General features: G+C 39.8%; 1 protein-coding gene across 4 annotated transcripts in view; it reads right to left on the reverse strand.

Annotated features, from left to right (window-relative positions):
- The window catches only part of LOC127644811 (gastrula zinc finger protein XlCGF7.1-like), a 367,559-nt gene that overhangs the window by 71,809 nt on the left and 272,199 nt on the right, over positions 1 to 23,551 (reverse strand). The window lies entirely within an intron of this gene.

Consider the following 23,551-nt stretch of genomic DNA (forward strand, 5'->3'; position numbering starts at 1 on the left):
TCACACACAAACACACTTTGTTGGGAATGCGCAAGACTGAGGCTCCTGGTTTTCAGCCCTCAGGACTTCATCTGAGTAAAACAGGATTATTCCAATCCATCAAGATAAATAATGGTCGGATATAAAATGACTTTGAATTGTTGTCACAGTTGCTGACAGGTTTAAAATAGCTATTGTTAAGCTGCAATTACCACATTACTGACGTGACATTTGCAGCAAAATCGTGATATTCATCTTATACTATACTCATTGCCAGTATATCGAACCGTTTGTATGTATAATCATTAAACCCTACAGATAGAGTGCAGAAATGAGAAAATGTTCAGTTTAGATTGGAAAATGTACTGTTTTATTTAATATACAAATTTTATTCATTATCATTTTCACATTGATGTGTAAAAACCAGCGTGACAGTTAAGTCAAGTCAAGTCAAGACAATTTTATTTGTATAGCGCCTTTCACAACACACATCGTTTCAAAGCAGCTTTACAGAATATTAGCATTAACAGACGATAAGAACTGTAATGTCTATAAAGTCGATTAATCATCATTGTGTAATTTAGATAAAATACGAATTTTAATAGTGTTTATAAATAATTAAATGATAATTGTATTAATAACCCCAGTGAGCAAGCTGTAGGCGACTGTGGCAAGGAACACAAAACTCCATAAGATGTAGATTAATGGAGAAAAATAACCTTGGGAGAAACCAGACTCACTGTGGGGGCCAGTTCCCCTCTGGCTAACATTATGAATGTAATGTAAATATTAATTATGCATAGGTAAAATCATGGTTTAAAAATATTAAACTAAGTGATAAGGGTCATTGATTAAACATAGATTGTGTTTGAACTGTAAGATTAATGACCAAAGTCTTTGAAGTCCATCTTGATTAATTGCAGAAGTTCACATAGATGCAATTGTCCTTGTTAATTGGCTGATGAAGGCTTTTGTTGGCAATTGTTAGTCTAAGCATTTCATTTCAGGATCGTAGTCCATAAATAGACCGAGGTGATGCAGGTTGGAGTTGGCATAATTTCATCCTCTGAAGTCCGTCATAATAGATTGAAGTGATGTTTGGCTGGCACTGGCTGCATTTAGTCATCATCATTCTGCGACATGTAGCAGTGGAGTCCAACATGAAGCAGGAATGGTGCTGGATCCAGCCGGTTCTGGTGACCTCAGGATAGGAGTCCCGAGGTTGAGACAGGGAAACAAATAAAAAGATGTAAGCGTAGATGCCATTGAATTTATTGCAGAGTTAGAGATCATGCTCAATGTTTCTGGTTTCTGGTTCCGGCAGACCCAACTAAAGCAGCCTAATTGTGGGATAAATTAGGTGTATGCCTGGCTAAATAGATGAGTCTTTAGTCTAGACTTAAACTGAGAGAGTGTGTCTGCATCTCGAACAGTGTTTGGGAGACTATTCCATAGTTTAGGAGCCAAATATGAAAAGGATCTTCCTCCTTTAGTGGATTTTGATATTCTAGGAACTATTAATAGGCCAGAATTTTGCGATCTTAATGAACGTGTTGGAATATAGCGTGTTAGAAGATCACTTAAGTACTGCGGAGCTAGACCATTCAAAGTTTTGTACGTAGTTAACAGAATTTTAAAATCAATACGGAATTTAACAGGTAGCCAAAATGGGGCTAATATGATCATATTTCTTGGTTCTCGTCAGCACTCTGGCTGCTGCATTTTGAACCAATTGAAGTTTATTTATTGATCTTGCTGGACATCCTCCCAGTAATGCATTACAATAATCTAGTCTTGAGGTCATGAACGCATGAATTAGTTTTTCGGCATCAGCAACCGAGAGCATATGCCTTAATTTAGCAATATTTCTTAGGTGGAAGAATGCTGTTCTACAAACATTTGTAATTTGATTTTCAAAGGACAGATTGGTATCAAATATAACACCTAAGTTCTTCGCTGTTGAAGATGATGTAACAGTACATCCATCTAGAGTCAAATTATATTTTAGTGGCTTATTTTTAGAGTTTTTGGTCCAATAATTAGAACCTCTGTTTTGTCAGAATTGAGTAGAAGGAAATTTCTGGCCATCCAATCATTTATTTCATTGATACACTCTGCTAATTTTGAGAATTGTGAAATCTCATCAGATTTTGAAGAAATATAAAGTTGTGTATCGTCAGCATAGCAGTGGAAACTTATTCCACGATTCCTGATAATATCTCCCAGGGGAAGCATATACATGGAGAAAAGCAGAGGCCCTAAAACTGATCCCTGTGGCACTCCATACTTTACTTTTGTTTGGTTTGACAATTCCTCAATTAAATAGACAAAGTGGTAGCGGTCTGCTAAATATGACCTAAACCATGCTAATGCCACTCCACAAATTCCAACATAATTCTCCAGCCTATTCAAGAGAATGTCGTGATCTATCATGTCGAATGCAGCACTAAGATCTAAAAGCACTAGAAGAGAAATGCAGCCGCGATCAGATGATAAGAGCAAGTCATTTGTAACTCTGAAAAGTGCAGTCTCTGTACTGTGATGAGGCCTAAATCCTGATTGAAATTCTTCATATATACTATTTCTCTGTAGAAATGAACATATTTGGGAGGATACTACCTTTTCTAGTATTTTTGACATAAACGGGAGATTTGAAATCAGTCTATAATTAGAAAGTTCTCCAGGATCAAGTTGTGGCTTCTTAATTAGCGGTTTGATAATTGCCATTTTAGTTTCTTGGGACATGTCCTAAGCATAGCGAGGAGTTAATGATATTAAGAAGAGGTTCTGATATTACAGGAGATACCTCTTTTAAGAGCTTAGTTGGTATAGGATCTAACAAACAAGTTGTGGCTTTTGATGTTTCTATAAGTTTTGTTAGCTCTTCATGACCTATGATAGTGAAGGATTGAAGTTGCACATGAGGGAAATTATTCGACACTGTTTTCTGAGGTGCTATGACAGATGATTGCATAATTCCAATTTTATTTCTGATTATTTCAATTTTATCTGTAAAGAAATTCATGAAGTCATTACTCTTGAGCTGTGACGTAATATCTGGTTCGGTTGAGGCTTTATTCCTAACCAATTTAGCCACAGTACTGAATAAACATCTAGGATTGTTGTGGTTATTTTCTATGAGTTTACTAAAAGAGTGCGTGTTTGTAGCTACAGACACTATCCTTCCATGCACCCTGAAATACTTCTAATTTTGTATTTTTCCACATGCACTCCATTTTCCGAGCTGCTCTCTTGAGAGCATGAGTGTGATCATTGTACCATGATGCAGGGCTTATTTCTTTAATTTTCTTTAATCGAAGTGGGGCGACAACATCAAGGGTGCTAGAGAAGACTGCATTTAAATTTTTTGTTATTTCATCAAGTTCTTCTGGGCTTTGGGGTTTATTGAGTATATGAGATAGATCTGGAAGAGTATTAGTGAAGTCATCTTTAGTGGTCGAAAGAATAGTTCTACCTGAACGATAGCGTGGTGTAGATTGAGTAACATTAGCTGATTGCAGTATGCAAGAGACGAGGTAATGATCCGAGATGTCATCGCTCTGCTGCAGAATTTCTATATTATCAACATCAACTCCATATGAAAGAATTAAATCTAGCGTATGATTATGGCGATGAGTTGGTCCTGTTACATTTTGTTTGACTCCAAGAGAGTTGAGAATATCGATAAATGCTAATCCCAGTGTATCATATTCATTATCTATGTGAATGTTGAAGTCACCAACAATTAAGGCTCTATCTACAGTAACTACATGATCTGATAAAAAATTTGCAAATTCACTAAGGAAATCTGAATAAGGCCCGGGTGATCTATACACTGTAGCAAGGGTAAAGGACGACAGAGATTTTTTTATTTGACGGCGTCGCATTAAGCATTATTAGTTCAAAAGACTTACATTTATATCCTGTCCTCTGAGTAACACCAAAAACTTCACTGTAAATTGTAGCAACACCTCCTCCTCGACCCTTCAGACGAGGTTCATGTTTATAACAATAACCTGGGGGAGTATATTCATTTAAACTAATATATTCATCCGGTTTAAGCCAGGTTTCAGTCAAACAGAGCGCATCCAATCTATGATCTGTAATCATTTCATTGACAATTAGTGCTTTGGTAGCAAGAGATCTAATGTTTAGTAGTCCTATTTTTATATGATGTTTATTTTTAATTTGTTTGTTTTGTTCAAGTTTGACCTTAATCAAATTTTTTCTAAATGATTTAGTGAGGGTATTGTGTTTGGTAGTTCGGGGAACAGACACAGTCTCTATGAGATATCTAGGTGATACAGTCTCTATGTGTTGTAGTTTATGTGACCTGTGTGACGCCTCATGGCAGCTAGCAGACGTTCGGATTAACCAGTTTGTCTGCTTCCTGACCTGGGCCCCATTTAGTCAATTAATATCATTATTAAGTCTATGAGCCAAATTACTAGAGAGGAGAGCGGCACCTTCCCTGGAGGGATGGAGTCCGTCTCTCTTTAGCAGGTCAGGTCTACCCCAAAAACTTTTCCAATTGTCTATAAATCCTATTTTATTCTGCAGACACCACTCAGACATCCAGCCATTCAGTGACACTAATCTACTATAAACCTCGTCACCACGACGAGCAGGGAGGGGACCAGAGCATATTACAGTGTCTGACATCGTTTTTGCAAATTTGCACACCTCTTTAACATTATCTTTAGTGATCTCCGACTGGCGAAGCCGGACATCGTTAGTGCCGACATGGATAACAATTTTAGAAAATCTACGTTTAGCATTAGCCAGCACTTGTAAATTTGATTTGATGTCAGATGCTCTGGCCCCCGAAATGCAATTAACAATAGTGGCTGGAGTCTCTATTTCCACGTTCCTTACAATAGAATCACCTATAACAAGGGCTCTTTCAATATGATTCTCAGTGGGTGTATCACTGAGTGGGGAGAATTTATTGGAAACCCTAACAGGAACGGGAGAGTGGTGTCTCTTTGCTGAACGAGTATGCCGCCGAGACGTCACCCAAATGCCCTGCTGCAGGGGCTCTATAACCGGAACCAAAGTGTGTGTGTTGCTCTCTGTACTGCCCGCATCCGAAACAGTATCTACCGGCTTCTCTTTCTCACTGACCTCTACTAGCGTTCGGATGCGAGTCTCTAACTCATTAACCTTCTCCGTCAGCCTGACTAATTCCTTACATTTATCACAAGTGAATCCCTCACTGCTGACGGTGGAGGCTATTTTAAACATGTGACATGCGATGCATGAACAAATAACATGAGCCGATGCCATGACTTACCGCAAATTGTTCGTTGTTCCTGAGCGGTGAGGGTTTTGAGGTTGATTTGAATCCCTCACAAAATTGTTTGTTGTTGGTGGTGGTTGTTCTTGGTAAGCGGTGCTTTGAGATCGATGCAATAATCTGTGTACCGCAGAGGAGAAAAAACGGGTGCGCGCTGAAAAAATACACGCAGTTTAACCGCGATAAAAATAGAACGCGGATGCAGGTGGAATATGCGCGCAGTTGAATCCCGATAAGAGAATAATACGGGAAGACCTGATGCGTGCTTAAAAATGGCAGATGTTTAAGGATTAAAGGCTACAAACACAGACTCTAGCTAGGTGTCAGCAGCAACCGGTAAAATACACGCAGATGAAACGGGAGAAAAAGCGGAAGAATCTGAAACGCGGTAAAATGACAAAGGATATAACTATGAACGACGCGGTACAATGACAAAGGATAACTATGAACGATGACTATAACATTGAACATATGAGAATAAGCAGTGCTAAGCAGGCCACAAACAAACTCTCGTGCAGCGTGCAGCGTGCTGTGCCGTCAGCAACAGGAAGTCCAATGACGTCAGCAATCCGGGTGGGGTGAAGTTGTGTTTGCTGTCCCCCAATTTGCTCGGTACATTTTCCACATTTTTTTGTGCTTAGACGACCACATGCTTGGAAGGGAATAGGGAAAGATATCCTGGGCAGCAATGGAAATGGGACAGACCCGTGGAAGATACCGGCAAGGAGTTGTGTGCATATTCGCCTCAAGCCAGTTGTTAGATTCAGGAGGAGGGATTCCGAGAAGCTAGGATACGCAACATCCTCTCAAGATCTTGATTAGCAGGTCAGTCTGGCTGTTGGTCTATGGGTGGAACCTAGAAAAGAGACTGACAGACACCCTAAGCAGTCGGCAGAATTACTTCCAAAAATAGGACATAAATTGAGGGTCCCTGTCAAAATCCACATTCCCAGGAAATCTGTGGATCTGCAACACATTTTCCATTATGACTTAAGTGGTATTCTTAGCAGAAAGAAGCTTGGGCAGAGTGCAGAAATGGTCTTCAACCATAGGGATTACCCCTTATTACCCCATGAGGGAGGGAGACCTGTAACACAGTCCATTGGAATATGAGACCTTGACGTGGAGCCTGGCATCGTCTAACAATAGCCGGTTCGATTGATTGTTGTCAATAATCTATTTTATTTTCTGTTGATGTACATCTCAGTCAGACAGATTCAATTGTTGTGGTGTCTGCTGGTTTGTTCTCTTGTTCTTGTTGTTCCTTTGTTCTTGTTCTTGTTGTTCCTCACTGCTCAGTGTTAGTTTTTAACACTCTTGTACAGTGGACTCGTGGAGACACCAAAGAGTGTTAATTTAACACTGAGGATTTTGCTGTGCCCTTGACACAATCCTGTCTCTGAGCTCTGCAGGCAGTTCCTTGGACTTCATGGCTTGGTTTTTGGTCTGATATGCATTTTCAGCTGCGAGTCCTTATATAGACAGGTGTGTGCCTTTCCAAATCATGTCCAATCAATAGAATTTTCCACAGGTGGACTCCAAACAAAGTGTAGAAACATCTTAAAGATGATTCAGAGAAATAGGATGCACCTGAACTAAATTTCAAGTGCCATAGCAAAAGATTTTTCTTTTTAATACATTTTCAAATGTATCAAAACTCTGGCTTTTGCTTTGTCATTATGGGGTATGGAGTGTACATTGATGTGAAAAAAAAAATTAAAGGGGTCTGAATACTTTAGGCACTGTATTATCATTTGGGTAAAAAAGCTTCAATTTAGATAAAAATGCAGAGATTTCAGAAAATAACTTGGAATTAAGTGGTGTTCTGTTTATTTTGTTTAAAGGAATAGCTCACCCAAAAATTTAATTTCTCTCATCATTTACCCACCTCTCATACCATCCCAGATCTGTATGGCTTTCTTTCTTCTGCAAAACACAAACGAAGATCTTTAAAAGAATATTTGAGCTCTGTTGGTCCTCACAATGCAAGTGAACGGTGACCAGAACTTTGAAGGTCCAAAAGGCAGTATAAAAGTAATCCATAAGACTCCAGTTGTTAAATTCATGTTATTTTAAATGGATAATAATAATAATAATAATACATTTTATTTATTTGCCGCCTTTCTGGACACTCAAGTTCGCCTTACAACAACGAAAAGGGTACATTAAAACAAAATAAAAACTAATTTTGTTAAAAACTAAAATAAAAACATGTTAAAATGCATCAGTTAAAAACAATACAAGAGGATAATAGTAGTCACAATGAGTAGGATTGTCTAAACAGATGAGTTTTACGTCTAGATTGGAAGTGTTTGAGAGAATCAGAGTTGCGGAGGTCAGGGGGGAGAGTGTTCCAGAGCTGTGGAGCAGAGCGGCTGAAGGCCCTACTCCCCATAGTGATAAGGCGGGCGGACGGGACAGTGAGATGGAGAGAAAAGGAGGAATGGAGAGAACGGACTGGTGTGGCAATATGAATGAGGTCAGTCAGATATGAAGGGGCGAGGTTATGGATGGCTTTGAAAGTGAGGAGCAGGATTTTGTAGTGAATACGATGTGAGATGGGGAGCCAGTGTAGCTGTTGAAGAACTGGGGTGATGTGCTTTATGGAGGGTGTGTGAGTGATGATACGTGCAGCAGCATTCTGAACAAGTTGAAGTTTATGGAGGGTTTTTTGAGGGAGACCAAACAAGAGAGAATTACAGTAATCGATTCGGGAAGTGACAAGGCTGTGAACAAGAACTGCAGTGGAGAGAGGAGTGAGAGCAGGGCGAAGACGGTGGATGTTTCTGAGGTGGAAATAGGCTGAACGAGTAATGTTATTGATGTGTGCATTGAAGCTGAGGGTGCTGTCTAGGATGACACCCAGACTCTTTACCTGAGGGGAGGGGGAAATGGAGGAGTTGTCGATGAAAATTGAGAAATTGTTTATTTTACTTAAGGTGTATTTGGTACCAGTGAGTAGAAGTTCAGTTTTGTTGCTATTAAGTTTGAGGAAATTTGAAGTGAACCAGGACTTTATTTCATGAAGGCAGTTGGTTAGGGAGGAGGGAGCAAGTATACTGTTGGGTTTACTGGAGATGTAGAGCTGGGTGTCATCCGCATAGCAGTGAAAATGAATGTTGTGTTTCCTAAAGATGTGACCATGGGGGAGAAGATAGATCAGAAAAATTTAGGGCCAAGAACAGAACCCTGTGGAACACCAGAGGTGACAGGGAAGGGATGAGAGCTGAAGGACTTTAGCTGAATAAACTGGGAGCGGTCAGAGAGGTAAGAACGGAACCAGGTGAGGGGAATACCAGTGATGCCAATGGAGGAAAGTCTGTCTAGAAGGATCGAGTGTGAAATGGTGTTAAAGGCTGCACTGAGATCAAGCAGAAGGAGGATGGTTAGTGAACCCTAGTCAGCAGAAAGGAGGAGATCATTAGTAATTTTAAGAAGGGCCGTTTCGGTACTATGGAGAGAACGAAAGCCAGATTGAAAAGGTTCATAAAGATTATTGGAGGAAAGGTGGGTATGGAGCTGATCAGCAACAGTTTTTTCAAGAAGTTTGGAGATGTAAGGAAGGTTCGAGATGGGGCGGAAATTATTGAGGTCAGTGGATCAGAGCCGGGTTTCTTGAGTATGGGAATAACAGCAGCAGTTTTCAGAGAGGGGGGTACAGTACCAGAAGTGAGGGATGCATGAATAATATTAGTAATAAGAGGGGAAAGAGCAGGAATGGAAGCTTTGACAAGAGAAGAGGGGATAGGGTCTAGTTTACAAGACGGGGTTTTTGATTTTAGGATGAGAGTAGAAATCTGGTGTACAGAGGGAATAGTAAATGTTGATAATGGATGGGCTGGATTAAATGATGGTGGAATGAGTGGGTTTAGAACTGACGGACGAAGTTGCTGGTGAATGTGTTGAATTTTTGTGGTGAAAAAAGATGCCAGTTTATTGCAAAAATCAGAAGAATAGAGATGGTATGGAAGAGAATCAGGTGGTTTTGTGATGTTGGAAATGAGGGAGAAAAGAGCCTTTGAATTACCTTCATTGGAGCTGATTAACCGGGAGTAGTAGGATGTTTTGGCTTTAGAAATGGAGTCTTTGTATTTGAGGATGTGAGTTGTGTACATGTCTTTGTGTATGGTGAGTCCAGTTTTCCTGTGGAGTCTTTCCAGCCGACGGCCTATTGCTTTTTGTTTTCTGAGGGTAGGAGTGAACCAGGGTGAAGGTGACAGATCGAGTTTTGAGTGGTGCCAGAATGTTGAGAATGTTTTGGAGGTGTGTATTGTAATGTGTGAGAAACTCATCTGTCGTAGAAAGGCTATCTGCACTGGGAAGATTATTAATATGAGTTATGAAATAGTCCATGTTGATGTCCTTGATTTTACGAAAATTAATAGTACGTGATGAATTGGATTTAGTGAAAGACAAATTGACATTAAATGAAAGAAGCAGATGATCCGTGTAAAGGAGGTGATCTGTTTTGCAGTCCATAGGTGTTATTCCTGAGCAAAAGATTAAGTCCAGAATATGTCCTTTATTGTGTGTGAGAAAATTGACAAACTGTTGAAATCCAAGACTGTCAATACATGATTAAAAATCTTTAGTGAGAATGTTATTGAAGTTGTCCATGTGGATATTGAAATCTCCCAGTAGCATGACATTAGATGAAAGTGTAGCCAAATGAGACAAAAATACAGAAAAATCTGAAATAAAATCCTTGTTAGGTTTTGGTGGTCTGTAGAGAGTCGCAATAACAGTGGGAGTAGGTCCAGAGAGCTGACAGACAGTAGCCTCAAAGGAGAGGCAGGCGGGCAGATTCACAGGAACAACTTTCCAGTTCTCACGGTATATTACCGCGAGACCACCCCCTCTCCCAGACATACGAGGTGCAGATTGGTAAACAAACCCCGGTGGAGTGGCTTCACTGAGGGAAGCGAAGTCGTTTGGCTGCTGCCAGGTCTCAGTCAGACAAAAGATGTCAAACTGACGGTCCATCATGAGATCCTGGACGAGGTGACCCTTGTTCGTGAGAGAGCGAATGTTTAAAAGGCCGATGTTGACCACGGTGCTGCTGAGACTTACAACCGCATTAGCATTAGCTGAACTCTGGACACGAGCTAAAAGCGAGTGATCAGCACGGCGTCCGGTATTCTTCAAAGGCCGGCGGGCGGTAGACCAGAATGACTTGATGGAGCTGAGACTAACAGCCGCATTAGCATTAGCTGAACTCTGAACACAAGCTAAAAGCGAGTGATCAGCACGGCGTCCGGTAATCTTCAAAGGCCGGTGGGCGGTAGACCAGAATGATTTGATGGAGCTGGAGTTGTCGTATTGGAAATATCGACATGGTCCCCAGTGAGTACCTCTCCGCTTTTGATGTTCCACCATATTCCCCAAATTCATGATCTCACCATGTATCAATATGTAAGTCCCTTTTTACTGTAAATCTACACTTTCACTTCACCATTCTGGTGTGGAAGTGATTTTCACTTTCAAATTCAGCTACCTACTGGTTGGAACTGATCAAAGGTGGAGATTGATAGAAAAAAAGAAGACTTAAATATTGATGTTTCTCACCCACACCTATCATATCACTTCAGAAGATATTGATTAAACCACTGGAGTCATATGGATTACTTTTATGCCTCCTTTATGTCACTTTTGGACATTCAAAGTTCTGGTAACCATTAAATTTTATTGTGAGGACCAACAGAGCTGAGATATTCTATTAAAATCTTAATTTGTGTTCAGAAGAAGAAGAAAGTCATACACATCTGGGATGGCATGAGGGTGAGGGAATAATGAGAGGATTTGAAAAGTGCTGCAATACAAAGTTTCAATTGTATTAGAAAAGTACTTGCCAATACAGTTTGTTTAATTGCTTACGAAAAACATATTTTGCTGTTTTTTTAAGACAGATAAGGAGTGCATGTTGGGAAGATTATTCCACCATTGAGGTACAGTGAAGCCGAAAGTCCGTGCAAGTGATTTCGTGCTTCTTCGTTTTGGTACCACAAGGCACTGCTCATTTGCTGGCCGCATAATTCTGGTGGGAACATAGCTCTGCAGGAATGATTGTAGTTAAGCTAGCACAGATCCTGTGACTTCTGTATGCCAGTTCAGAACCTTGAACTTGATACAAGGAGGGGTGTAACATGCCCTCTCTTGGGTTTGTTGAAGACCAGCCATGCAGCTGAATTCTGGATAATTTGCAGAGAACAGATTGCACATGCAGGAAGGCAGACTAAAAGACCATTACAAGAATCCACTCTACATATGACATGAGACTGAACAAGGAGTTGTGTGGCATGCTCAGCAAAGAGGGGTCTTATCTTCCTAATTATAGGAAGATAACTATATAATACTTCCTTATTATAGTGTGCAAATCTACATGATCGGGCTGTTTTTGAGATATGGTCGGTGAAGTTGAGTTGGTTGTTGATGGTTACCCCCAAGTTTCTTACAATTTTGGATGGTGTTATTGTAAATGAACCCAGTTGAACGATGATGTTGTGCTTAACAACAGAGTTGGCTGGAAAGACAAGGAGCTCGGTCTTCACCAGGTTGAGTTTAAGGTGGTTTTCCTTCATCTAGGCCGAGATGTATGTCAGGCAGGCCGAGATCAGAGCAGTCACCGTGGGGTCATCGGACTGGAAAGACAAGTAGAACTGCGTGCCATCAGTGTAGCAGAAGTAAGAAAACCTGTGTGCTTGAATGATAGGTTCCAGTGATTTTGTGTGCAAAGAGAAATAGGCCAGGCACTGAGCCTTGTGGTACCACAGTAAGTTGCTGATTTGACTTGAACACTCCACCTCTCCAGGATACCTTGAAATACCTACTTGATAGATAGGACCTGAACCAGCCAAGCACAGTTCCTGTGATGCTCAGAGTAGAAAGGGTGAACAGTTTAAATTTGGTGGAATAAGAGACTGTAAGAAGAAATTTTTTAATTATGTGTGTGAGTGCAGGTAGGATGGACAAAGAGATGGAGAAGATGGTAAGGAATACAGTCAAGGGGGCAGGTGGTGGTTTGAGAGGAGGAGTTTAGAGACCTCAGTGTCAGTTAGAGGAGAGAACATATAGAGAGAACAGCTGCATAGAGGAGGTGGGTGTTTAAGATGTTGTGGTGCTAAGAACGTACTGCTGACAGCTGTAACCTCATTAGTAAAAAAAAGTGGTGAAGACATCTGCTGTTAGTGAGGAGGTGGGAGGTGGAGAACATAGGAGTGTGATTATCAGACAGAATTTTCTTTTTGATTTTGAGGAACACCTTTTGTTCCAGTGATGTGGCGGCCCTGTTCCTCATCCCTAATTATAACTTCCCACACACTAAAAAAACATGTTCAACATAGGCTTGGGAAGCAGGGGCGCACACTAAGTCTAGTGTCACATGGACTAACTTGGGATACACAGCCTCCCTTGCTCTCCAGAACTGGATTGGTGATTCTACATGCACTCCCATTTTTACCTCTTTTTTTTCAGTTGAGAGCCTATACATTTGTCTCTGATGTGCTCTTGTCCAGCAGTCAAGTCAATCACCAAAATGGGATGCAAGAAACTAGGTTACATTAGAGAAGAGTGCTTGAGGCCTGAACACCATCTGGAGTGCTGGTATCCTTCCTGCCACCCATCTCAGATGACGTCAGTACCTGATTATATTGTGTTGCCAAATGAATCACAAATTACTCAGCTTCATTCTTTAGTGGCTCCATTTTCTTAAAAAGAAGGACAACAGAAATGGTTGAATCTATCAGACATGCAGCTGATGGTGTTGAATCAAACCCAGATGACTGTGGATTCAGTACAAAGGCAAACCTGTTACAGAGGGACTTCAACATTATTAATGCCAGTTGCTTCCCAGGTCCACATGCCTCAAGGTGAGCTTTGAGTTTCAGTAGTGATGGCACAACCTCTGAGAGACACTGGCTATCAGTTTATATCTGGTCTGTGTGAATTGCAAAATGCTTCAGCAGCAGTCACTATAGAGCAAAGTGTCTATGCTCAACTTCTCAAGAACTTTGTTCTGTTTTGACTTCCAGAAGCCTTTTAAAAAATGTCATAGTAGCTATTCCATCTTGTACTACAGTCTCTTATGTCAGTTTTGGCACACTTTGAGATTAACTCCTCATTAGCCACTGAAGACTTGCGTATGGTGTGAATTAGCTTCCTTGCTTTTGAGATTTCCCCCTCCACACTTGGGTGTTTCATGACATATTTTAGGGTAAGCTGTAGTGTGTGGGCCTGACACGACATCCACTGAAAGTTTTTTAAGTCTTGAGTCTCTTGACCCATTAAAAAGATCATTCAGTTCTTCTATGGCAGACAAAAACAGTAAAAAAATATTAGAGACATACATGTCAAGCCTACATTACTTATTACATTCTACCCAGAAAATGAAAATACTGAAAATGTATGTGATTAAATGTGAAATTTTTTATTAATTAATTGGCATACCATGTAATTAATTTGATTAAAAAATGTCCTCTTCATAATTCAAATCAGACACCGAATCCTCCAACTGCACATTTGGATCAGCCTCCATCTGCCTATCCCTTCTCCGGTTGATCCCCTGTGATGTTAGCACCGCTGTCAGTGATGACCAGCAAAACTGTATACTCATATAATGAATCATTATTGCAATGTGCCAGCCTGTCACCAGTATGAGGATGCAGGATGCTCCTGCTGATGGGTGATAAAAACATGCAAAAATGCCCAGAAAGGACGCAGACAGGCCCTACTTTCTCCACCCGTCGACACAAATAGTTACCTTCCTAACTTCCTTGAGTATTTCTCTTAGTTTGCTTACCAGCTTTGACACCATTTAAAGCACTGCTTCAACATCTGTTGTTTGTCTAACAGGTGAGATGATGAGTGATATGACTTCCCTGGTCCTCCAACAGAGCTTTGCTGAGCCCCCCCAGGCTTCCATGTCTTTGTACAGCTTCTGCATGATTTGGGTTGGTTGGGTTTTTTTCCTTTTCAGATACAGCATGTGTTATAACGAGAAACAACTAGACATTTTGATTTATCTGTCAATGCACAATATTCAAAACATTCCCAAACGTCGCTGGAATCTTTGAAGTCTGTGTCTTTGTAGTCTGTGCCAAGACTTCTGGAAAGCACCTAGAAACTCCTCACTCAGCAGTCATCTTCTAGCACCGGGGTCATTAATCGAATCTCTTTGATCTTCTTTCTCTGCTCTTCTGTCTTCATCTTGCTGACATTTCATCTGTACAACATGTTCAGACATGTCCTATATGCAGCAACATGTACGCTCTGGTTTTAACTGCATAATAAATTATGTATAAGTTATTTAATACATACAACGCAATTGGGTAACACATTTTAAATTCTTTGTTTAAATTGATAACATATTTTACATATAACAGCAGTTCAGTCATAGTTTAATATATCTCTTGTAATCAAAATATAATATTTAATACATTGACTTGAGTCATCAAACAAGGAGGCGGGGTTGCATGTTCTCAATATTATATAACAAGATCGAATTTAGTTTTTTCTAGGTTATTTTGGGGAATTTCGTATAAGTTTTATTTTCAGTTACCTATAATAACCTTAAAAGACTCTATAATTAATTACATTTTATAGATAAAAAAAACAAACACATTTTCAAGACAAAATTTTGTACAAGAATGTTATCCATAAACTGTAATGAGAACTTGCATCCTTCAGCTCTCCGAAATTAAATCGGCATGTTAAATCACGTGTAAATAACTTCAGTTTCCTATCACACCTAAATGCAACAGGGTGCACTTTAAAATGACAAATTACATTCCAGATAACAATTTTTGGTTTGCAAAACATTTTGGAAATGTTAGTTTTTGTATGGACATTCTGACATTCCCTTGGTTCACCTGGAAAGTTTTTTGTTTGTTTGATTTTACAGACAGAAATGTTCCTTGTATGAAATAATGAATGTTACATTTACTGTATATTGTGCTTTTCTGACACTACACTCAAAGTGCTTCACATAGTGAACAGGGGACTCTCCACAGCCACCAGGTTTGGAGAATGTTCCTCTAATGTCCTCCTAATGTTCTCTTAACATCTATATCATCCATTTATGAATATTATTCTTATTATGGTTTTTCAAACATCAATAACAGACAAAGAGACCCTTCATATAACAGAAATCTGTGCAATATGTAAAATGAAAACACAAAAATAAGACAAAAAAGGGGGGGGTGACGATATACAAGGCCAACCGCTCCTACAAAGTATAATCACAATAATTACAGAAAGTGATAGTTACAAATCTGAAATAAATAAATAAAAAATAAATCATTCAACAAAAAAGTAAAAACTGGTTCCTACATTTTGTCGAATTCTGCAGAATTCCTCAGAAATGTAATGTAGAAGTGAGTCCAGTTAGCCAGTCAGAAAAGAGGGGCCTAGTGTTTTTCTTCCATAAAAACAGGATAACTGTCTTAGCTATGATCATACCATATTGAACAAGTAACCGTACCTTTGGACTGAGAGACTCAACCAAGAATTGCTATCATTGGGTCAGGAAGTAAAACACAGTTATAGACCTTGGCAAAAAACTTGAATATTTCTAGCCAAAAATGTGCCAGGGTACCCTCGGCAGCTTTACACTTATCACATATAGGAGAGACAGAAGGATAGAATTTGCTAAGCTTTATTTTAGAATAGTGCAGTCTATGTAATACCTTGTATTGAATAAGCTGGTGTCTTGAATTTATGGAACATGAATAAACAGATAGAAGGCATATGTCCCAATCAGTCTCAGAAACCCGAATCCCTAGATCTTCTTCCTAAGCAGTTTTCAAGTGAAGGGAGGAAAAGTCTGTATTATCTTTAAAAGCATTTACAAATATAGATGTAAGGCCCCTAGCATTAGGAGAATTAGAAAATAAATCAAATATTTTGTATTCTAAAAGGCAAAACTTCAAAGTGTGTAATATTTATACGAGCATACTTCCTGCCTTGAAGATATCTGAAAAAATGAGAAGAGGGAAGGTCGAATCTCTCACTGAGTTGAGCAAAGGAGGCAAAAGCATTATTAATATATAAATCTTTCATACTGAGAATTCCTTTACCTTGCCATTCCCTAAAAACTTCCACTGTAAGTGAGGGTTTTAATGCATGATTATAACATATCGGAGTAAATAGGGAAGTATATGGTAACTTAATTACCTTCCTGATCTGGTACCATATTCTGATAGAGTTGTTAAGGATTCAATTATTTTTGGGAACCTCTTTGTTAGGCAAAGGTGCTGAAAAAAGCAGAGCAGAAAGAGACGAGTGAATGGCACTTTGTTCTATCGCTAGCCAAGAGGGGGTATCTGCTTGAACAATGCCTGGAAAAGAATCCTGCCAATACATACATTTTCTGCAGTTCGCTGCCTAGAGATAATGACGAAAGTTGGGCAGACCCGTTATACACATGAATTTTGGATATACAAGTAATTTTAAAACCCCAGATGAAAGGCATAATAATGGAATCAAGAGTTCTGAAAAATATTTTTTAGGGAAAAAAGGCAGATTTAGAAAAATATATAAAACTCTCAGAAGGATCACAATTTGAATTGCGTTAATGCAGCCGATCATTATCAATGACTAGAGTGACATCAATGACAATGATAGAGAGTGATCTTCATCTTTCTATGTCCTGCTTTAGGTTGTCTAGTAAAGCAAAACTTCTTAATTTCACTAAATCCTTTGGATTCTTGGGGACCACCACACCGAGGTACTTTATCTTGTCTAAAGCCATTTTAAATGGCAGGCTATGCTTGAAAACTGGATCTATATTGTCACTGACGGGCATAAATTCACTTTTTTGCCAATTAACAGAATAACCAGAAAAGCTGCTAAATGAGTTTAATATATACAACAGAGGGGGAACAGAGTGCTTGGGATCTGAAAGGTACAAAAGAACATCATCAGCATAAAGAGATATGATATAATCTACCTGACCTAAGCTTAAGGGCAGAATCTGCGGATGATGTCTAATAGCTATTGCCAAAGGTTCTATGGCAATGGCAAACAACAGGGATGAAAGTGGACACCCCTGTTGTGTGTCCCTATGCAACTCAAATTGCGTGATCTATCGAGATTAGTTAGCGCTGATGCGAAGGGATTGTGATACAACTTGCTGACCCAGGAAGAAACCTTTCTCCTAAATTAAGTTATTTAATAGTGGTTAAGATGTAATTCCATTCAACTTGATCAAAAGCTTTTTCTGCATCTAATGTGATGATTGCCAGTTTAGAGTGAGATTTTAGCTTAGAATCGATTATATTTAGAAAACGTCTGACATTAAAAAAATTAAATCTTTTAGGGACAAAGCCAACTTGGTCGAGGTGAATAATAGTTGAAATACATTTGTTTAATCTAGTTGGCAACATTTTAGAGAATTTTTAAATCCATTTTGAGTAGAGCAATTGGACGAAAAGAAGACACGTCAGTCTTGTCCTTGCCTTTCTTAAGAAGTAAAGAAATATTGGTGGAGTAGAGAGAGGAAGGACATTTCTGCTTCCTAAATCAGAATCAGAATCAGCTTTATTGCCAAGTATGCTTACACATACAAGGAATTTGTCTTGGTGACAGGAGCTTCCAGTGCACAACAATACAAAAAACAATACAAAAACAGCAGCAAGACATAGATAATAATATATATATAATTATACATACATACATACACACACCTTCATACATACACACATACGTAGTGCAAATCAAAAAAACATTTCCTTTGTATGTAATGCAGAAGAGGATATGTTAGATAATATAAATAGACTTAAACTGTGTAATGCACATAATTATTGCTCAATGTGGTTTATCATTGTTGAATGATAAAAAAAAAGACCTAGTAGAGATGCACATGTCCTCACAGAAACTGATGTATAATATAACAGTATCTGTGAGCTCGTCCAGGTCTGTAGCTGCAAAAACACTCCAATCAGTGCAGTCAAAACAGGCTTGTAGTTCCAGCTCTGCTTCATTAGTCCAACTCTTTACAGTCCTTACAACTGGCTTTGTTGATTTTAATTTCTGCCTGTAGGTTGGAAGAAGATGAACTAGACAGTGATCAGAGAGTCCCAAAGCTGCACGTGGGACAGAGCGATATGCATCCTTTATTGTTGTGTAGCAGTGATCCAGTATATTCCTGTCTCTGGTGGGGCATGTAATGTGCTGTTTTTATTTGGGCAGTTCACGTGTGAGATTTGCTTTGTTAAATCCCCAAGAATAAATAACTGAGTCCGGGTATTGTTGTTCGGTGTCTGTGATTTGTTCAGCCAGCCGTTGCAGCGCTATGTTCCCAGATGCATTTGGAGCAATGAAAACACACCAGAATAAATGAGGAAAACTCCTGCTGCGAGTAGAAAGGCTTACAGTTAATAAAGTGTGCTTCCAAATTAGGACAGCACATTCTCTTTAACGTTGTTAAAGAGGAATGTTACTAAAGGAATGATTGAACATCCGTAACATAAGAGGTGCCATTTTATCTCATCTCAGGTGATACAGACGCCTTGTATTTGTACAAATCTGCATAGACTTCAGTAAAGTGATTATTGATATCCTTTGGATTAGTCAATAATTTACCATCCTTGTCAGCTATACTATTAATTGATCTACTGGCATAGTCTAATATAGCCATAGCCAGTCTAATAATTTATCTGGTTAATCTCTAATCTCAAAATGTTCTGCTTCATTTTTAATAACATCTTATTCACCTGGTCAGAAGTGATTTTATTATATTCATATTTAAGTGACAAAATGTAATTTAGAACACAAGAGTCTGTAGTATCTCTATATAGTTTTTCCAATTTTGTAAGACGGGCATCTATCTCCACTAAGCGTTTCTGTCTGAGTTTCTTTGCTGCTGACTCATAAGAAATTATGTGTCCCCTCACCACAACTTTAAAAGTTTCCCATTACACAGAATCAGAAACATCTCCTTTATCGTTGATCTCTATAAACTCTGCCAAGGGATCTGAAATATGCTGGCAAAATATCTAATCTAAAAGGAGATAAGTGATTTAGTATGATTTGTGGACATGGGAAAAGAATGAGTACTCCTTATCAGAAGGATGATGTAACCTCCAGATATCAACAATATCCAGTCACTCGGTAAGATGTTTAATGACCAACATAGAATTGAGAGAAGGATCTGAACGAACAGGTAAAATCACCACCAACTATAAAGTGAGTATCGATTAGATAAGTTAGAAGATTAAACACTTTAAGAAGAAAAATCAGGGTCGTCATAATTAGGGACATAGAGAATAAAAAAGTAAAGTGTTGAGAGGCAATTAAGCCAGTGACAAGAACATAGCGACTGTTAGGGTCTGTTAACGTAGATATATGTTTAAACAAAACTGAATTACGAAATAATATTGCAAACCCTCTGACTACACAAAAAAGTGGATTGAAATACAATTACACTTTAAACGTTTCTGTTCAACATGTTTAATGTGTGTAAATGGTCTGCACTTGTATAGCGCTTTTTTAACCTTAGCGGTTTTCAAATCTCTTTACACTGTGACTCATTCACCCATTCACACACACACACACACACACTCACCATGCAAGGCGCTAGCCTGCCATTGGGAGCAACTTGGGGTTTAGTGTCTTGCCCAAGGACACTTCAGCATGTGGAGTCATGTGGGCCAGGAATCGAACCGCCAACCCTACGATTAGTGGACAACCCTCTCTACAACCTGAGCCACAGCCATCTGAAGCAGCATCAGGCTTTAAACGCCGTGAGGAAAAGACTCAATGAGGCGAAAGTTTGACATGGGTTGCTCTTCCCTGCTCGCCTTATCGTGACTTACAACTCATCCAAATGTGTTTGACTATGCTGAGAAGGCTCAAGTCTTTGTTGACTCTATCATTGTTGAGGACAGCTTGGCGCACTCTGTATAACTATGTCGTTTTAGCAGTCAGAAGACTGGGCAAGGCTTTATGGCTTTAACATTTTTGGTTCTTTACCATCTGCTGGACAACGTGAGTAGCCTATATTTACATAATTGGAGAAGATTGGTTTGATCTGCATGCTTGCCAATCTTTCTTCTTTAATTAGGTAAGAGCACAATGTGTGACACTTTCAGTGTTTATTTTTCTAATGATCAATTTGTGTCTTTTTGTTGTTGTTGAAGTGTTTAAAGGGATTTGAAGTGCAGTTCAGCCCCAGACATCCTGATATGTCTTTTTCGTTTTGTTTTATTCTTTTTGCAATACTGCTACTCTTTATGTTGCCTTTCGGCTATACAGTAAATGGGTTTCTTAAACCGCTTGGTTTGGGGACGCGGTTGGGACAGGGTTGAGGGATGTAGTTTGTGTTTACTGTTGTTTTTCCTTCATTCTATCTGTGCGATTCTGTTTTTGCTGTTGATTAGTGCATCCTTTCAAATGGCATAACGTGATTTCACCACAAGGTGGCAATATTACCTTAGCAAGCTGGAATGTGTGAGGCTTGAATGGTCAGGTGAAACGGGCTAAAGTGTTTTCTTATTTACGCTCCATTTTGCCTGACATAATTTTCCTACATGAGACGCGTGCAGTTGGGTGGCTGGGGAGGCCCACCTCCAATTTTTCGGGCAGACCAATGATCTTAATACTTTGCAGCCACGAGCACCCTTCAAGGTCATCTAACTTGGACGTCAGAGATTTACATGTTTCGAACCAATCGCGGCAGTAAGCCTCGAGTTCAAAAATGTGGCCTCCATAATGTCAACGAGATTAACTGGGTCCTTGAGGTTAGCAACGGCCTGGGTGTTGTCTGTCAGACAGACACCTTGTTCACCGGTATCCTCTGCCGATTTGTCTAATTTCTTGGATTTTGGCTTAGTCATGTCGTCTGCGTCGTAAGAAATGGTAATGAGCAAAGTTTAATAAAAAAAAATATTGGTGAAAATAAAGAATACTTTTGAGTTTGAAAAATACAATTTGAAGTTTGAGATTAAATGTTGCTAAAATATTATTTCCATGCACATGCACAGTCTAAAAATATTTAAGAATGCTGCTTATGCCTTTACAATGACCAAATAATTGGGAAGAAACCTAGGTTAGTTCAACTGCTTTCTTTTAATCTCTTAAGCAGTGTGAGGAAAATGGCATTCACATTTACAGTAAGTTTCAGAATACTGATTTCTGCAAAACAAAACCTGGAATAAGCAGTTTTTTAAGTGCAGGTAGATGGGGTCACAGTGTTGCTGATGACGATGTAATTAAAAAAATTATTTTGTCTCTTCATGCACTGAGCACTTTGGCATGTTTTAGTCTGAATAAAGAAAAAAATGTGAGTCTATTCGCACCTTAACAATGTTGAAATAAAAGGTGTTCTAGTGCTTGGTGCTGACGTCTAAGCTGCTTTTGCTTATAAAAATAAACATTAATCAGACAGTAAAAATGTTAATTACATAACCTAACAACTGTAGCTGAGGCACACTCAGCTTCTTTCATGGCTGCCGCAGTAGCTGTCACCCCATTGGGGCTGTTACATATGAGATCCCTCCAATGCTGGCTCAGATCGAGGGTTCCACATCACTTGTAGTAACACACCGATGTCTGGCTGTGTTAACCACTTGGAAAACACCTGCATTCTATCAGAAGGATGTAGCGCCTGTTCAAGTAACCAGACACAAAGTGGTCACAATGGATTTCCTCCATAAGGGGCTGGGGAGCCCTGTGGGACGGACGTCCGGCCTGACATATAAATAGAATAACTTTCAAACTTTGTAGCCTTGGGAGCTTTCTAATCGTTCATGCAGGGCTTTCACATCCTGATCTGATCCAACAACATGGCAGTTGAGGCATCCATAAACCGCAAGGGGAAATTCAGTCATACCCAATGCTGAACTTGCTGCTCCAACTCCTCCTCTGGTAAGAGAGACATCTGTTGATACATGCGACGCACATCCCTGATCAACTTAACAGGTGATAAAAGGGTGATGGAGACTTCATACTCAGACAGTTCTGATGATATGGAATTTATTCAGAGAAGAAGACATTTTTGCCTATGAAGACATATTGATGCACTAACACAGAAATGGCCAGCAAAATGCAAGTATGCTTTCCCTCCATTTCAATTGCTCCATAAAGTATTGTGTAAAATACGGGAAGACAGAAAAACTGTGCTGTTGGTTGCGCCAGAATGGCCGCCCCTGGTTTCCAGACCTGGTAGAGCTGTTGCATGCCCCTCCATAGAGGGACCTGCTTTTGCAGGCTGGAGGCACAATCTGGCATTCAAATCCAGAATTGTGAAAACTCTACGTCTGGCCCATGAACAGTGCTTGTCTGACAAGGAAGGTCTGTCGCAGCCAGTGTTTCACACCATATTACAGGCCAGAGCCCCATCTACAAGGCGATTATACACCCTAAAATGATGAATTTTCTCTGATTGGTGTTCCTCTCGAGGTGAGGACACTGCATGCTGTGTTGTGCAGCCCATACTTTCAGTAGGAGCATTTAGATGCGGGCCTCACCCCGTCTATACTTATGTATATCGCTGCTATTGCGACCAGGCACGACTGATTTGATGGTTCATCATTAGACAGACAGACACCCATTGGTCATTACATTTTACATGGTGTAAGGTGGCTGAGACCGTCTTGTACTCTCATTGATGACTGCACTTCTGCTCGCTTTGGCTCTAGCAAAACGTGCTGAGACCTTCAAGCATTGTCAATCGCTGATTCTTGTTTAGCGTATGGTCCGACCTTGTCGAAAGCCGTTCTCAAAACCAGGAAAGGTTATGTGCCCACGATTTTTGACCACTCCCTTTAGGGCTTAGGTTATCACCTAAGATAGCCTCCATTCACGTCAAACGAGGCAGAGAAACTACACACACTCTGCCATGTGAAGGTGCTGTTTAAGTACGTTGATCATATGAGCCAAATGAGGCTGACAGATCAGTTCTTTGTTCGTGTCACAGGCCACTCAAAATATTTGGCTAAACAAAAACTTTCCCATTGAATTGTTGATGCCATTGCACATGCATACGACTCGCAAGGCATGTAGTGCCCTATTGGTGTTTAAGCACACCCCAACAGAGACATGGCTTCCTCCTGGGCATAGTCAAATGGTGTGTCCCTTGAGGACATATGCCTCAAACACTTTTGCCAGGTTTTAGAACCTGGCTTTGCTTAAGCGTGCAAATTAGTTGCACAGCGTGAAGGAATACAATTCCCCATAGTGTCAGCAAACTGTGTCGAAGCAACCGACTTGAAAGGGAACTTTAAGGTTACGTCTGTATCCCTGGTTCACTGAAAGGAGGAACCAAGATGCTGCCTATGCTGGCCA

The sequence above is a fragment of the Xyrauchen texanus genome, chromosome 6, assembly GCF_025860055.1.
Source record: "Xyrauchen texanus isolate HMW12.3.18 chromosome 6, RBS_HiC_50CHRs, whole genome shotgun sequence".
Taxonomy (NCBI): domain Eukaryota; kingdom Metazoa; phylum Chordata; class Actinopteri; order Cypriniformes; family Catostomidae; genus Xyrauchen; species Xyrauchen texanus.